Source organism: Triticum aestivum, chromosome 3A (assembly GCF_018294505.1).
Source record: "Triticum aestivum cultivar Chinese Spring chromosome 3A, IWGSC CS RefSeq v2.1, whole genome shotgun sequence".
Classification (NCBI taxonomy): domain Eukaryota; kingdom Viridiplantae; phylum Streptophyta; class Magnoliopsida; order Poales; family Poaceae; genus Triticum; species Triticum aestivum.
This window is the reverse complement of record NC_057800.1, coordinates 501,706,216-501,720,286: the sequence shown is the minus strand read 5'-3', so window position 1 is coordinate 501,720,286 and position 14,071 is coordinate 501,706,216.

Genomic DNA, 14,071 nt, shown 5'->3' with positions numbered 1-14,071 from the left:
GAACCATCACCGGCGATGAGTTCGATGTCATCTACACTCGTTCTTCCGCAACGGTGAAAGAATGCCTTGCTCGCCTCAAACACATGTTCAGAAACTCAAATGATGAGTGGGTCGCTGGGCTAGATGTTGAGTACACCACAGTCCTGGGAAGCGAGAAGAATCTAAAGGAGGCAGAGAAGAAGAAGCCCGTCGTGATCTAGGTTTGCATGCATGACTTATGCTTGGTCTACTACAGATGCCATGCCGACATTGAGTGCGAGGAATTTAAGAAGTTCCTCAAGGGCGGCCGAGTCAAATTCATTACTGTAGACTTTAGGAACGATAAGGAAATCCTGGGTCGGATAGGCCTCGTTGTAGGCGACCCCTTCGACCTCCAGACGGAAGGGCTGGTGCCCTCCCGTGATTAGCCTTCAATGCTGACCCTGGTAGGAGCCATGGTTCATCCTTCGTACGGTGAACTGAAGAAACCTCCGCACACGTTTCATCGTGCATGGCAGTGGACTGTACTAGATATAGACCACATCCACTACGCTTCAATGAATGGCTACCTTTGTTTCAATATCTACAAGGGTTGGATGAAGAGCAAGAGCCAAGTGTGTGGTTCAAGCAAAGAAGTATCGCCCAGGAGGAAGAGGGACAAGGACGAAGTCGAGGACATAGACGAGGACTCCGAGTAAGGTGGCAGTGTCGTTGCTCAGCGAGGTTCTAATGCAGTGTCTACTGGATTAGTTGCTTAGTTTAATTTCTGGTGTGCTTAGTTTTATTTGAGGGGTGTGTTGTGCTGAGCCCCCAGCAGAACTATGTTACGTTTCTTCTCGTTATATTTAGTACATTTCATCTTTTAGTTGGTATAGTACTACCAGTCGTTTCTTCACATTATATACGTACAATATATATGGCCAACATCATATAGCCAGCAGTTTAGTTGTCAAAGAATTTCAGGGTGCTTAGTTTGGTCAAAGAATTCCAGGGTGCTTAGTTTTATTTGAGGGGTGTGTTGTGTTGGACACCATTAACTTATCATTGTGAGAATCGGCTTATTTTTGTCATGTAACATGGTCAACGGGTTTGACGTGAAAATAACAATGTCTAATGGCATTTCTAAGTAAACATCTAACTTAACGATGGCATTTTTTAGATATCTAATTGCATTTTTGAGCAGGCATCTCATGGATCAATGACATTTTTTGAGTAGTTGTAACTTCTAATGGCAAAACTAAGAAGTGATACACAACTAGTGGCATAATTAATAAGAACCCAAGAATTAAATAGGCATGATAATTTATTTATTTCTTTATACCTTTGTGTGCAAAATAATATACGCTGCCTCCCCCCAGATTTTCTTTACAGAGGCAACATAGAACTATATAAGTGCCCTGTTAAATTTTGGAATTATTCCGGGTTCGTTTGGCCTTTTTTATACATTAATTGAGTTTCTGGTCATTTAATGTGCATAATTCAAATTTGAACTACAAGCATATGCTCCCGTGCACCAAAGTTGATTGAAAAATCACATGTGTGTCCTCGGGTGAATTTCTAGGTCCCATGCAAGAAATGGGAATGAAATTCAAACATCTGGGCATCATGGTTCGGCTGAGAACATTGAGAAGCTTGGTTTTAAAATTTTCGTAAATCCAAAACACGCCTAAAAATCATGAAACTTGGCATGGTGTCATGTCATGGTACTACCATGTTGTGGTAAAATTTTTGCAGAATAGGAACAAGTTTTGGTATAAGTTTCTTGCAAACCGGAGCTTCTCTCAAGAAGGCTCGTGGTTCTGAGAGGGAACGTGTCACCATTGTATGCATAATTCAAATTTTAAATACAAGCACATGCTCCAGCGCACCAAAGCTGGTTGAAAAATCACATGTGTGTCCTCGGGTAAATTTCTAGGTCCCATGCCAGAAATGGGAATGAAATTCAAACATCTGGGTGTCATGGCTCGGCTGGAAACATTAAGAAACTTGGTTTTTTAATTCCTGTAAATCTGAAACACGCATGAAAATCATGAAACTTGGCTTGGGGTCATGGCATGGCACCAACATGTTGTGCTAATTTTGCAGTCTGATTTGCGAAGGCGCACACATTAACAATCAACAAAGTCATTTTGGAACAAGTATTGTCACGTTACAATCGGAAACACAAGTATTATTGAAACCGTTGGCGTTCTATTTACCATTTACGTGTCGCCACGCGTCCCCTTTTTTTATTAGATAGGAGGCACCGTGCAGGGTAGCTATTTGAGTACGAGGGGATCGCAACAGTTTTCGAGGGTAGAGTATTTGATTCGACACAAGGGGAGCCAAAGAATATTCTCAAGTATTTGCAGCTGAGTTGTCAATTCAACCACACCTGGATAACTTAATATCTGCAGTAAAGTGTTTAGTAGCAAAGTAATATGATAGTAGTGGTAACGGTGGCAAAAAGTAATGGTAGCAAAAGTAATATTTTTAGGTTTTATAGTGATGGTAACAGTAGCAACGGAAAAGTAAATGAGTGAAGAACAATATATGGAAAGCTCATAGGCATTGGATCTGTGATGGAGAATTATGTCGGATGCAATCGATCATGTAACAGTTATAACATAGGGTGACACAGAACTAGCTCCAGTTCATCAATGTAATGTAGGCATTTATTCCAAATAGAGTCATACGTGCTTATGGAAAAGAACTTGCATGACATCTTTTCTCCTACCCTCCCATGGCAGCGGGGTCCTATTGGAAACTAAGGGATATTAAGGCCTCCTTTTAATAGAGTACCAGACCAAAGCATTAACACATAGTGAATACATGAACTCCTCAAACTACGATCATCATCGGTAATGATCCCGATTATCGTCACTTCGGGGTTAACGGATCATAACACATAATAGGTGACTATAGACTTGCAAGATAGGATCAAGAACTCTCATATATTGATGAAAACATAATAGGTTCAGATCTGATATCATGGCACTCGGGCCCTAGTGACAAGCATTAATCATAGCAAAGTCATAGCAACATCAATCTCAGAACATAGTGGATACTAGGGATCAAACCCTAACAAAACTAACTCGATTACATGATAAATCTCAGCCAGCCAATCACCGTCCAGCAAGCCTACGATGGAATTACTCACGCACGGCGGTGAGCATCATGAAATTGGTGATGGAGCAAGGTTGATGATGATGATGGCGATGGATTCCCCTCTCCGGAGCCCCGAACGGACTCCAAATCATTTCTCCCAAGAGAGTTTAGGGCTTGGCGGCGGCTCCGTATCGTAAAACGCAATGAATCCTTCTCTCTGATTTTTTTCTCCCCAAACACGAATATATGGAGTTGGAGTTGAGGTCAGTGGAGCTCAGGGGGCCCACGAGGCAGGGGCGCGCCCCCACCCTCATGGACAGGGTGTGGGCCCCCTGACGTGGATTCTTCTTCCAGTATTTTTTATATATTCCAAAAATAATCTCCATTGATTTTCAGGTCATTCCGAGAACTTTTATTTCTGTGCAAAAATAACACCATGGCAATTCTGCTGAAAACAGCATCAGTCCGGGTTAGTTCCATTCAAACCATGCAAGTTAGAGTCCAAAACAAGGGAAAAAGTGTTTGGAAAAGTAGATACGACGGAGACGTATCAACTCCCCCAAGCTTAAACCTTTGCCTGTCCTCAAGCAATTCAGTTGATAAACTGAAAGTGATAAAAAAACTTTTACAAACTCTGTTTGCTCTTGTTGTTGCAAATATGTAAAGCCAGCATTCAAGTTTTCAGCAAATATTATGAACTAACCATATTCACAATAACATTTAGGCCTCATGTCTACTCATATCAATGGCATAATCAACCAGCGAGCAATAATAATAAATCTCAGATGTTAACATCTTCTCCAAACAATCATGATATGATATAACAAGGTGGTATCTCGCTAGCCCTTTCTGAGACCGCAAAACATAAATGCAGAGCACTTTTAAAGATCAAGGACTAACTAGACATTGTAATTCATGGTAAAAGAGATCCAGTCAAGTCATACTCAATGGAAACTAATAGTAATGAATGCAAATGACAGCGGCGCTCTCCAACTGGTGCTTTTTAATAAGAGGATGATGACTCAACATAAAAGTAAATAGATAGGCCCTTCGCAGAGGGATGCAGGGATTTGTAGAGGTGCCAGAGCTCAGTTTTGAAATAGATATGAATAATATTTTGAGTGGTATACTTTCATTGTCAACATAACAACCGAGAGATCTCGATATCTTCCATGCTACACACATTATAGGCGGTTCCCAAGCAGAATGGTAAAGCTTATACTCCCCCACCACCAACAAGAATCAATCCATGGCTTGCCCGAAACAACGGGTGCCTCCAACTAGCAACAATCCTGGGGGAGTTTTGTTTGCAATTATTTTGATTTGATTTGAGCATGGGACTGGGCATCCCGGTGACCAGCCATTTTCTCTTGAGTGAGGAGCGGAGTCCACTCCTCTTGAGAATAACCCACCTAGCATGGAAGATACAGACAACTCTAGTTGATACATGACCTATTCGAGCATACAAAACAGAATGTTTATTTGAAGGTTTAGAGTTTGGCACATACAAATTTACTTTGAACGACAGGTAGATACCATATATAGGTAGGTATGGTGGACTCATATGGAATAACTTTGGGGTTTATGGAATTGGATGCACAAGCAGTATTCCCGCTTAATACAAGTGAAGGCTAGAAAAAGACTGGGAAGCGGCCAACTAGAGAGCGAAACAGTCATGAACATGCATTAAAATTAATCAATACTGAATACGAGCATGAGTAGGATATAATGCACCATGAACATAAATATCATAGAGGCTATGTTGATTTTGTTTGAACTACATGTGTGAACATGTGCCAAGTCAAGCCACTTGAATCATTCAAAGGAGGATACCACCCCATCATACCACATCATAACCATTTTAATAGCATGTTGGCACGCAAGGTAAACCATTATTAACTCCTAGCTAATTAAGCATGGCATAAGCAACTATAATCTCTAATTGTCATTGCAAACATGTTTCTTTCATAATAGGCTTAATCAGGAACAATGAACTAATCATATTTACAAAAACAAGAGAGGTCGAGTTCATACCAGCTTTTCTCATCTCAATCAGTTCATCATATATCGTCATTATTGCCTTTCACTTGCACGACTGATAGTGTGGATAATAATAATAGTGCACATGCATTGGACTAAGCTGGAATCTGCAAGCATTCAATTCAAGGGAGAAGACAAGGTAATATGGGCTCTTTGTTAGATCAACAATAATGCGTATAAGAGCCACTCAACAATTTCATCATGGTATTCTCCTCTCGACCCCCAAAGAACAAGAAAGAAATAAAACTATTTACACGGGAAAGCTCCCAACAAGCAAAACAAGAACAAAAAATCTTTTTGGGTTTTCTTTTTAATTACTACTACTACAAGCATGGAAAGTAAACTAGCTAAAAGCTACAACTAATTTTTTTTGGTTTTTCTTAAGGTTTATAAGGCACACAAGAAGAAAGCTAAAAAGGAAATAAACTAGCATGGATGATACAATGAAAAAGTATGAGCACCGACAACTGGCATGAGTGTGTGAACATGAATGTAATGTTGGTGAGAAATACATAGTCCCCCAAGCTTAGGCTTTTGGCCTAAGTTGGTCTATGCCCATGGATCAAAATGGCCCTCTCTGGTGTAAGGAGGAGTGTCCTCTGGGTGCCACTAGTTGGCGATCTCCTCCGGATTCCATTGATAAACAGATTGTCAATAAGGGTCCTGGGGTGGTTCCGGCTCAGGCTCTAGAGCTGGTGTCACGCTCCAGTATGCATAAACATCCACCGGCCAAACAAGGTACTTGTCTGAAAATATGTTAAACAAAGAGGGAGCAGGCAAGGTGATAGTCTCAAAGTTATTCTTACCAAAAATCAGTCTATAGTTAAGCATCTTCTTATTCTTAATAATAAAATCATGTGCTACCATGCTCTTATAATCTAGAAAAATATTAGGTAGAAACTTTTCCTCTTTCTCATAATGCCTAATAGGTATGTTAAAGTATGCAGCAAGGCGCGAGGCGAAGATGCCTCTAAGGATGGGGCCCTTGGTACGATTCAAATTTAACCGTCTAGCAACAATAGCGCCTAAGCTGAAAGTAGTATCATGAAACAAGGCATGGCGCAAAATAGCAATATCAGGAGCACTAAGGTTCCCACAGTTCTCGCGACCAATTATGCATCTAGTAGCTAATATTGAAAAGTAACGCATAACAGGAAAATGTATGCTAGTGATTCTCGCATCGGAAACTTTCCTCGTTTCCCCTACAACAATCATATCAATAAACCCCTCCACATCATCACGATGTGGTTCCTCTATGATGCCCTCAAAGGGTATCAAACAAAGCCAGCAAAAATCATGAAGTGACATTTCCTTATGCTCATCATATAAATAAAATTCCACTGAAGGTGGTGAGCTCCTAGCATGGAAATGAAAAATTTGCACAAAAGTATTGGTGAGTAAGAGATAATGTTCACGCCGGTCGTGGAGGAAGGCGGTGAGGCCTGCATTCTTAGCCAAATAATAAAAATCTTCATGAATCCCGGCTTCTTTCAAGAACTCATCACAAGGCCATGCACACGACCGAACCTCCGCAGTACGAGGGAGATTATACTTGGGCTTCTTGTTCTCTTCCTTCGAGCTTCGGCTCGATGAGCCCCTCAAAAATCTCTTCATCTTTTTTCTGAATTTTTTTGAAATTTTTAGTAACTCAAAATAAAAGTGAACCAAACTCAACAAAATTGATAGCAACTACTCCTACAAGTGCCTAGAGGCCATATCATGCATTAAAACTACTTTTGACCACATAAATTTGACATGCAAGCTCAAGAACAGGGTCACCTAAGCAGCAAAAATTTGCAATAAATAAAGCACTAGAACGAAAACTAATTGGACCATTGGAGGAGTCACATACCAAAGAACAATCCCCCAAAGCAGTTTTGTGAATGGAGCTTTGAGCTAGGAGATCGAAAATGGCAGCAAGATGAGCTAGAACTTATGCTTGAGCTGGTTGGTGATTTTTTTGTAGGAAGAAGGAGTGTGTGGTGGCTGAAATAAGTGGAAGGAGCCACCAGGGGCCCACGAGGCAGGGGGCGCGCCTAGGGGGTAGGGTGCGCCCTGGACCCTCATGGCCAGGTGCTGGCTCCCCCTGATGTGTTCTCACTGCCAGATATTCTCAAATATTCTGAAAAAAATCATATCAAATTTTCATGTCATTTGAAGAACTTTTATTTTTGGGATATTTTTTATCGCAAGGATAATTCAGAAAACAAATAGAAATTACTATTTTTGATTTATTTAATATAAATAACAGAAAGTATAAAGAGGGTTCATAGAGTTGTGTTTTCTAAATTCATCCATCTCATGTTCATCAAAAGGAATCCACTAACAAGGTTGATCAAGTCTTGTTAACAAACCCATTCCGAATTGCATGAAACCGAAGAATTTTCGAATAACACTAGATTACCTCAACAGGGATATGCACGTCCCCAACAATAAGAATATCATATTTCTTCTTGACAGTAGGAAGAGGAAATTCAAAACCTCCAAAAATAATCGATGAAATTTTTCCAATAGAATTGATACTGTGGACTTGAGGTTGTTTCCTCGGGAAGTGTACCATGTGCTCATTACCATTAACATGAAAAGTGACATTGCCTTTGTTGCAATCAATAACAGCCCCTGCAATATTCAAAAAGGGTCTTCCAAGAATAATAGACATACTATCGTCCTCGGGAATATCAAGAATAACAAAGTCCGTTAAAATAGTAACGTTTGCAACCATTACAGGCACATCCTCACAAATACCAACAGGTATAGCAGTTGATTTGTCAGCCATTTGCAAAGATATTTCAGTAGGTGTCAACTTATTCAAATCAAGTATACGGTATAAAGAGAGAGGCATAACACTAACACCGGCTCCAAGATCACATAAAGCAGTTTTAACATAGTTTCTTTTAATGGAGCATGGTATAGTTGGTACTCCGGGGTGTCCAAGTTTCTTAGGTATTCCACCCTTAAAGGTATAATTCGCAAGCATGGTGGAAATTTTAGCGTTCGGTATCTTTCTTTTATTTGTAACAATATCTTTCATGTACTTAGCATAAGGATTCATTTTAGGCAAATCAGTCAAACGCATACGCAAAAAGATAGGTCTAATCATTTCAACAAAGCGCTCAAAATCCTCATCATCCTTTTTCTTGGATGGTTTAGGAGGAAAGGGCATGGGTTTATGAGCCCATGGTTCTCTTTCTTTACTGTGCTTCCTAGCAACAAAGTCTCTCTTATCATAATGTTGACTCTTTGATTGTGGGTTATCAAGATCAACAGCAGGTTCAATCTATACATCATTATCAGTACTAGGTTGATCATCAACATGAACATCATCATTAACATTATCACTAGGTTCATGTTCATTACCAGATTGTGTTTCAGTATCAGAAATAGAAATATCATTGGGATTCCCAGGTGTGTCAACAATAGGTTCACTAGAAGCATGCAAAGTCCTATCGTTTTTCTTTTTCTTCCTTTTAGAAGGACTAGGTGTATCAACATTAGCTCTATGAGAATCTTGCTCAATTCTCTTGGGGTGGCCCTCAGGATGCAAAGGTTCCTGAGTCATCTTACCCCCTCTAGTCATAACTCTAACAACATTATCATTCTTATTATTTAATTCATTGATCAAATCATTCTGAGCTTTAAGTACTTGTTCTACTTGAGTGGTGACCATAGAAGCATGTTTACTAATAAGTTTAAGTTCACCTTTAACACTAGCCATATAATCACTCAAGTGTTCAATCATATAAGCATTACGTTTCAATTGCCTACCAACATAAGCATTGAAGTCTTCTTGTTTAACAATAAAATTATCAAACTCATCTAAGCATTGGCTAGAAAACTTAGTAGGTGGGATTTCAGCCTTGTCATATCTATAGAGAGAATTTACCTTTACTACCTGTGTCGGGTTGTCAAGACCATGTATTTCTTCAATAGGTGGTGAATTAAGACCATGTATTTCTTCAATAGGAGGTAAATTCTTAACATTTTTAGCTTTAATACCTTTTTCTTTCATAGATTTCTTTGCCTCTTGCATATCTTCAGGACTGAGAAATAGAATACCCCTTTTCTTCGTATTTGGCTTAGGAGTTGGCTCAGGAAGTGTCCAATTATTTTCATTAGGCAACATATTATTCAATAGCAATTCAGCTTGATCAACAGCTCTTTCCCTGAAAACACAACCAGCACAACTATCCAGGTAATCTCTGGAAGCATCGGTTAGTCCATTATAAAAGATATCAAGTATTTCATTTTTCTTAAGGGGATGATCAAGCAAAGCATTAAGTAATCGGAGAAGCCTCCCCCAAGCTTGTGGAAGACTCTTCTTCAATTTGCACAAAATTATACATTTCCCTTAAAGCAGCTTGTTTCTTATGAGCAGGGAAATATTTAGCAGAGAAGTAATAAATCATATCCCGGGGACTACGCACACAACCAGGATCAAGAGAATTAAACCATGTTTTAGCATCACCCTTCAATGAGAACGGGAATAACTTAAGGATATAATAGTAGCGAGTTTTCTCATCCTTAGTGAATAGGGTGGCAATATCATTTAATTTAGTGAGATGTGCCACAATAGTTTCAGATTCATAGCCATAAAAAGGATCAGATTCAACCAAAGTAATTATCTCAGGGTCGACAGAGGAATCATAATCCTTATCAGTAACAAAGATAGGTGAAGTAGCGAAAGTAGGGTCATACTTCATTCTAGCATTCAAAGACTTTTCTTTAAGCTTAGCTAATAATTTCTTAAGATCAGATCTATCATTGCAAGCTAAGAAATCTCTAGCAGTTTCTTCATCCATAACATAACCCTCAGGAACAAAAGGAAATTCATATCTAGGGGGAGAATCTTCATCATCACTTTCATCAATACTATCAGTTTCAATAATTTCATTCTCTCTAGCCCTAGCAAGTTTTTCATCAAGAAATTCACCTAGTGGCACAGTAGTATCAAGCACAGAAGTAGTTTCATCATAAATATCATGCAAAGCAGAAGTGGCATCATCAATAACATGTGACATATCAAAATCAATAGCATGTGTAGGTGTCACAAGTTTACTCAAAACAGAAGGTGAATCAAGTGCAGAGCTAGATGGCAGTTCCTTACCTCCCCTCGTAGTTGAGGGAAAAATCTTGGTTCTTTGATCTTTCAAGTTCTTCATAGTGACCAGCAGATATAAATCTCAAGTGACTCAAAGAATAGAGCTATGCTCCCCGGCAACTGCGCCAGAAAATAGTCTTGATAACCCACAAGTATAGGGGATTGCAACAGTTTTCGAGGGTAGAGTATTCAACCCAAATTTATTGATTCGACACAAGGGGAGCCGAAGAATATTCTCAAGTATTTGCAGCTGAGTTGTCAATTCAACCACACCTGGATAACTTAATATCTGCAACAAAGTGCTTAGTAGCAAAGTAATATGATAGTAGTGGTAACGGTGGCAAAAAGTAATGGTAGAAAAAGTAATATTTTGGGTTTTATAGTTATGGTAACAGTAGCAACGGAAAAGTAAATAAGCGAAGAACAATATATGGAAAGCTCGTAGGCATTGGATCGGTGATGGAGAATTATGCCGGATGCGATCGATCATGTAAAAGTTATAACATAGGGTGACACAGAACTAGCTCCAGTTCATCAATGTAATGTAGGCATGTATTCCGAGTATAGTCATACGTGCTTATGGAAAAGAACTTGCATGACATATTTTTTCCTACCCTCCCGTGGTAGCGGGGTCCTATTGGAAACTAAGGGATATTAAGGCCTCCTTTTAATAGAGTACCAGACCAAAGCATTACACATAGTGAATACATGAACTCCTCAAACTACGGTCATCACCGGTAATGATCCCGATTATTGTCACTTCGGGGTTAACGGATCATAACACATAATAGGTGACTATAGACTTGCAAGATAGGATCAAGAACTCTCATATATTGATGAAAACATAATAGGTTCAGATCTGAAGTCATGGCACTCGGGCCCTAGTGACAAGCATTAAGCATAGCAAAGTCATAGCAACATCAATCTCAGAACATAGTGGATACTAGGGATCAAATCCTAACAAAACTAACTCGATTACATGATAAATCTCAGCCAGACAATCACCGTCCAGCAAGCCTACGATGGAATTACTCACGCACGGCGGTGAGCATCATGAAATTGGTGATGGAGGAAGGTTGATGATGACGATGGCGACGGATTCCCCTCTCCGGAGCCCCGAACGAACTCCAGATCAGCTCTCCTGAGAGAGTTTAGGGCTTGGCGGCGGCTCCATATCATAAAACGCGATGAATCATTCTCTCTAATTTTTTCTCCCTGAACACAAATATATGGAGTTGGAGTTGAGGTCTGTGGAGCGTCAGGTGGCCCATGAGGCAGGGGGCGCGCCCAGGGGGGTAGGCGCGCCCCCACCCTCGTGGACAGGGTGTTGGCCCCCTGACGTGGATTCTTCTTCCAGTATTTTTTATATATTCCAAAAATAATCTCTGTTGATTTTTAGGTCATTCCGAGAACTTTTATTTCTGCACAAAAATAACACCATGGCAATTCTGCTGAAAACAGCATCAGTCCGGGTTAGTTCCATTCAAATCATGCAAGTTAGAGTCCAAAACAAGGGCAAAAGTGTTTGGAAAAGTAGATACGCGGAGACGTATTAGGTAGTAGTAGTAATTTGGAATGTGAGGAGACGCGCTCAAAGTTTATTGACGGTTCTAGTTTCGAAGTGCAACACTATTCCCGGATGGCGTAACGTCGGCACGTTTTCTCGGCCGTGGTGTAGCATATGCCATGGTACTAGTTCTTTTTCTACTGTTGTGTACGTGCAAAAACTGGCACCGTCGGATACATATCTTACGCTTGGCATTCGACATGAATAGCCTTGTGGAGAGCTATAGACTAGTCTTTTTTTCCAGACACATTACACCTATCTCTCGGGACTTCTCGCATGCACCATCACTGCTCCCTAGGTCGATGCCACCCACATACACTTGTACTCTGAGAAGAGGTGCACGCACGCACTCATCCTATCTCACACACGCATCTGTAGCTACGAATTGCAGTGTTCTCAACCATCCGATTGGCTCTATCATAGGTTTCACATTGCTCCTTGGCCTTGAGATTGAGAAGTTTAAAACGCGGAGGCTAAGATGGAGGCGCGGGGTTTTGGTTAATGTGCGGGCCGCTCACAGCACCAACACAACACGAGCTTCGTCTGCCTGGTGCGCATGCAGTCAGATGAGTTATCCAAGTATAGACACAACCAGGCCCTTGTTGGTATCCGCGCCTCGACTCTGGCTGGTCATAGTGGAGAGTAACATAGACTAGTTACTAGTCTATGTTACTAGTACCTTCATAGTGGGTAGTATCATATAGTATATGCATAATTTGGCGACTAGCGCTCTCTATATGTACCGCCTTTTTTCTTTAATTTAATCTTGTTAGTTTTGCTCCATGGCGCAATCCATCGATACTACTACTGTACAAATGTATATATTTTTTAAAAGGCTAGAGGGAGGGGCAGTCTAGCTTGGTCCTTTTCATGAGAAGCAAGGGCCTTTGTGATTTGACGGCTCATTACTGCTGGAAGGCGGGGCCTTGTGATTTGACTGCTCGTATAAATGTGTAGACGACCTGACGAGGAGTAAAGAACCGTGCGGTATACTCAAGTTTTCCACTGGAGTAGTACTACGACAGAGGAGCACGAAACACGGCAGCCCAGTGCCATATGGCGATAAAAATGATCTAATTTGCTAGTCATCTCATTGTTAGCATTGTTCTATTCATGCCTCGCAGAGAACGTGACACGTGCGGCAAAACACTCGAAGAAAAAGAAGAAACACATGAGCAAAAGAAGAAGGAAGATTATCACCCAAATGATCTAATTCGCTGCGGAGTAATAACTGCTTCTTCATCGCCTCCACGACCTCCATCTCCTTGCGCATCTCCTCGGCCATCTTCTTCATTATGTCCATGACGCCGAATTTCTCGACGCGAGCCTTCATCATCTGTTCCATGGCCGCATTACGTACCTTGAACACAACCGGGTGCTCGATGTGGAGCTTCGCCAACTCCTCCTTCTGTTCCATGACGAGGGCCTGCAACATCTTCATCAAGGATCTACTACTCTCATGCAGCTTCTTCCAGTTGGCGTTCTTCTCCTTCAGCAGGTCGAGCTCGTGGCAGAGCTTCGCCTTGTCCTCTTGAAGTTGCAGGATTTCGCCGGTCGCCTTCTTCTCCGAGGCAATGCTCTTCTTTAGTAGCATCACCAAGCCGGCGGTCAACTCCCCCTGCTTATTGAGCTCAGCGGGCATGTCGTCGAGGCTCTCCTTCAGCAGCTCCACCAAGCCATGGATGAACTCCTTCTGCTTATTGAGGTGCTTATTGAGCTGATCGGGCATGCCGTCGAGGGATAACGACTCTAGTGCCGCTAGCTCGGCATGTTTGCCTCCGCGGCTAGGGCGCTCCTGGGAGCCATCGCTAGCCCGTGAGAGATCTTTGGAGGTCTCTGCATGGTGGTGAGCCCTCTATTTTTTTCCGCAGCCTTGGTTGCCGCTCCCTTGTTATGAGTAGTTCTCGACCGAGAGCTATGCGCACCGGACATGGCAAGGACGGACGAAGAAGAAGCACTTATGAGGAGGAAAGGTAGAGTAATTTTCGGTTAGGTAGTTCCCCTTTTTATAACCTAAGTACTAGCACTAGTACTAATACCTGCATAGTGGGAACACGTTCAGATTTGGTACGTACTAGTAGGTGTGAGTAGGCGTGCACTTAATTGTAGCATTAGTACTTTCGAATGTGATGGGAACAAGGTAAAGATAAATTGATGGGTTTTGGTTTCGAGGCCCAAAACGGCTCCCAGTGAGTTTAGTGGAACATAAATTTCAAGTAGACTACACTGCTCAGATGCATAAATATTATGTTACTGTCAAAAATTGGCACAAAATACGAAGGAGACCAATGGAAGTATTA